Source organism: Hemitrygon akajei, chromosome 8 (genome assembly GCF_048418815.1).
Source record: "Hemitrygon akajei chromosome 8, sHemAka1.3, whole genome shotgun sequence".
Lineage (NCBI taxonomy): Eukaryota > Metazoa > Chordata > Chondrichthyes > Myliobatiformes > Dasyatidae > Hemitrygon > Hemitrygon akajei.
The window spans coordinates 65564795-65569501 of NC_133131.1; the positions used below are offsets into that span (position 1 = coordinate 65564795).

General features: G+C 45.1%; 1 non-coding gene across 1 annotated transcript; it reads left to right on the plus strand.

The window, feature by feature from the left end:
* Nucleotides 1–2169: 2169 nt before the first annotated feature.
* On the plus strand, nt 2170–2241 carry trnah-gug (transfer RNA histidin (anticodon GUG)). Its single transcript has one exon. It is a non-coding gene; the product is annotated as a tRNA-His (tRNA).
* Nucleotides 2242–4707: the final 2466 nt, after the last annotated feature.

Genomic DNA, 4707 nt, shown 5'->3' on the forward strand with positions numbered 1-4707 from the left:
CTGTTGGCGACTCGGCTCGAAGGACTGTAAGGGCTTTCTCCGCACTGAATCGCTAAACAAATAGGTATCTAAAGCGATAAAGATGAGGGTGTTCGTAATCGACGACAGCTAGGGATTCAATACTATCATTCCATCAGAACAAATCAATAAGTATCAAGACTTTGGCCTCAATAACTTCTTATGCAAGTGGATCCTCGATTTCTTTCCTTCACAGACCCCAGTCGGTTCCGACTGACAACAACATCCGCTGCACAATCTCCATCTGAAAAGATGCATTACGGGGATGAACGGGGAGACTTGCTGTTCCCTGTCCTTTCCGGCAATTGGCCTGGTCTTATTGTGGAGGCGAATTGGCCAACAACGCCTCTCTCACCTTAACACATTACTGCCGTCAATTAGGAACTAGCGGGTCCGCTGATAGAACCCCCACCTCCGCTTGCTTTTCCAGGCAAACCTGAGGACGATACGCAAAGTGGCATTTGTAAGAAGAGATCCCAATAAACAAGCGCTGAAGTGTGTTCTGCGAAAGCTCCGCCCAGAACACGTTGTCACTTCAGGTGGTAAGGTATCCCGGGCCCAGACATATGAGTGATCTCCCAAGTCCTTGGTTCATCCGGTCCGTTTGCGTATTGGTTTGCGGATGCAACCCGGACGACAGGCTGTCAGGTTCTCCAATGAGTTCAGAAAAACAGACCTTCCAAAACTACGAGCAAACCGGTGGCCTCAATCGGAGACAACGTCCTGAGGGAATCTGTGTCTCCTGAAGATGTGCTGTTACGTGAGCTTCACGGTCTCTAAAACTGATTGTAGCTTGGAAAGTAGTACAAAGCGGCAGGACTTGGAGTATCGATCTATGACCATCATTATTACTGCATTTCTCTGAGATACCAGAGAAAAATATCCATAGAACTCTGGGACCAAAGGCGATTATGAAACAGGAGGGGCTGAGCCAGACGTTCAGAGTGTGCTCGGGGAGCTTTATTTCATGTGCACACGTCACACGCTAAGACATATTCCCCGACATTTGTAGAATGCCTGGCCACCGGTAATGTCTCCTGACGATCTCTACGGTTCGAGCCACCCCTGGATTCCCAAGCCGGTTCAAGCGTGTCTCTAATTGAACACGAGCGAATGAACAAGTTCGGAAAACAAACATACAACCTGGAGGGACCGAGGCTTCCCCATTTTGCTCTTGGGCTCTGTATTTTACATCGGATGGACACCATTGTCGAGACTGGAATTGTAGATGAAGGATTCTCATCACCGTTATGTGCTTGAGTTGCAAAGACAGGGCGGCTGCGTTTTCGCTTTTTTTCTACTGGGCGAGAAGTGGACTCGGAAGTAAACATCAGGAGGTAGTTTGCTAGGTAACTCGGAAGATGCTTAGTTCCCTTTTGGGGGCATTTCTTTTTGCATTTGTTAGACCAACCCAAGACTAAACGACGGTAGTACTCGCCTTGGCTAGTTGTTGAAAAACAGCCTGAGCTGAACCAGAATTTACCTGCTTCAGCCACATCCTCTCGAAGCTGTTCCATAGCTTTACTATCCGCTCTGTAAAATGACCCTCAGGTTCTTATTCAGCACTCAATTCTAGCGTTAACACGTGTGCCCTCTAATATTCGCTTTTCCAATCCAATAACATGCAGTCCCCACTCTCTGTGACCCTTATAACTTAATATGCATTTATTTGCAACTGTTCAACCTTCCCTGTTCTGTGGACCGCCAATTTTTTGTGTCTTCGTTCTTTGGTTTTTGTCCTTCCGCAATAACTGCTCCCATTCACTCAATAAGGTTTGAACATTTGTTTACCGATGATTTCAATGGCCAGAGTCCTGACACAGGTAATGTCCCTTCCATTGCCTGTACAAGCCCGCTGAGTTCGTACAGTTGCTTGTTATTTTTCCTCAATTGTCTTCCCGATACTTCCCTATCAGAGACATCTCACTACACCTTCATAAAAGCCTTTTATCACACTGCCAGTTCTGCGGACGGGTCTCGTACGTGAAACGTAGACGCTTTCTCCAGCCGTAGCTACGGGTGATCTGCTGATTATTTTCAGTACTTTACACTTGTGTCTCCGCGGAAACGGCGCAAAGGCAGTGGCAGTCATTGATAGAGACGCACCGGTATCAGAGGATTTGACAACAGACAACGCACAGCATGTGTTTGGCCGTGATCGTATAGTGGTTAGTACTCTGCGTTGTGGCCGCAGCAACCTCGGTTCGAATCCGAGTCACGGCAGGCGAGTACTTACAGATTTTGCTTTTGCAAATTAAACGTTCTTCTGCTGATATTCCGTCCGTCAATCCCCAGGCAACTGAGTCATCTCTGTCACCAGGAGCTTTCCCCTGGACACACTGTTACTCGAACTAATACGCACAGAACCAGTAGGTATATTTGGAACTGAACGTTCGCGACAGGTCAGCAAGCTCTGAACATAAATGGGCTATGATCATCCCCGAGATCGCGTAATGCAAGAGATAGTAAAGCCCCATTGTCTCAACCGCAGCAGAGAATCTCGACTATCTGATCCAGGGACTGCCGGTGGAGAGAGGCCTTTCACCGCAGCCCTTGTGCCTATGGGTCGCTTGTTGCTGATTAAATTTATTGAAAGGGACAGTGCGATGGTGTGCTGATTCAGGACTCGCTTCTTCGTAATAACACTTGGTTACTGTTACATGGGTGATGAGTTAACACTGACTAATAAAGCCATTTTCATTGTACACCAAATTATAACTTATTCAGTTCTTCGCAATCACTGATGTGAAGTGCTCAGACTTGTGGATTGGTCTGGGCTCAGCTAGCCTCAGGATGAATGTCAAACGGGTGTGCAAGGTCAAAGACAGAGGGCGAACCAGATAAAGAATTGCACTTACAATTGTAGTTTGGAGGAAAGGAAATAAAATGGCATCTGTAGTGTTCTCGTACAGGTGTAAAAACTCTGAACTAAACACAAAGTATAAATCGGAGTCAATGAGGCGCGATCCCAGTAAGATTAACCGTTTACTGTTCACTCTTCCACATCAACGTATGGTGAAAACTGTTGATAAAACAATACAAAATATATGCAGTATTTGTTTCCTTCTTGTCATCACATTTACATCATAAACACGTACAAAAATAAAACTACAACAAACTATATTGCATTAAAGTACAACATACAGTCAGAATCTACCTACGCCATCGACTGGTTTTAAATACACTTCAACACAAACTATCCGCAACTCTTTAAATAACAAAGAACATAAACTTTATCAACCGTCACTACTTTTAACAGAATCAGCATTAACATTTTTACTTCAACATATCGATTATCTTATGAACTTACGGCGTTGCATCTATGATGTTTCTAGTGCGTAGAAATAAACTTTTCTTGCGCTGATCCTGCACACACAAGCCCCCTCCTTCCCGTTTCTCCAAACCGGTATTTTCCCACAGGACGCAGCGGAACCGGGTGTGACGTCATCGCATGCCGCGATATATCACAGACAACGAATTTACTTTCAACAACCTTAAATTTAACTAGAAAAGGATTACAAACGAATTACTAAAGCGAAAATATAATAAACTAAACGAATGCCTTAAGGGCAACACGGCATCTATTTATATATCCAATTGTATGCAGTATTATGAGAGGCATAGATGCATTGCCGATCATTATTGTTTCGTTGGTGTGGAAATGGCAAATCTAAGACGGAAAATGGCAGCACAATAGCGTGACTGAGCACAAGGATCACCGATCGGTGTTGAATTCCACGACAGTTTGTAAGGTGTTCGTCTGTTCTACGCGGGACTGCCTGGGTTTCTTCTGATTCTCTGGTTTCCTCCCGCATTGCAAAGACGAGCAGGTTAGGGTTAGTAAGTTGTGGGCATACTATATTGTAGCTGAAAGCAAGGGAATAATTGCGGGTGTCCTGCATGTCCTCTACGTGCGTTAGTCGTTGATGCCAAGGACTCATTTCACCATATGTTTCAGTGTTGTACCGTTCATGTGGAAAGCAATATGTGGAAAAGCTCATATGGAAAACAAGCTTAACTCTAATATTTCAGGTGAGAGGAGACAAATGTTAAAGAAGAAGAGCGAAGCAAATGTCCTTCACACAGAGAGTAGCAGATCTCTGGTGCACGCTGACAGGAGAGATGCTGATTCGAACCCTAGAATCCTTTAAGATAGGCGCATAAATATACAGGTAATGGAAGAATGTGCATCTCGGATAGCCAGGGCTGATCAGTTTCATTTCGTATTATGTTCAGCAGACACGAGTACTGAGAAGCCTGTTACTGTGCTGCCTGTAGTGTTCATTGTTCTTTCTCAGCCCAAACCCTGCTTTTTTCACAGGGAAAGCATTCACAAACTATGCGTCTCTCTTGTTCCGCCACGCTGATCAGAATCTTGCCATAAGCCTGAATGTAACCCTGAAGTAGGTAGGCTGGTAAAGAAGGCAGAGCGCATGCAAGCCACGGACCGGACTGTGTGATAAAGGTGGCAAGTCATGTTGCGAATGCACAGCTGTTCGGGTAGCCTATAAATGGAGCGTTGTGTGCTGTTCTGGTCAGCATTAAGGAGCACATAATAGCATCATTAGGATTTTGCATCTACCTGCTATAACGAATAGTTGGACAAACCTCGTTGTGTGTCCTACAGCACCGAAGGCTGAGGGTTGACCTAAGAAAATCCCCTAAATTAGGATCGGATTATGCAGGGTT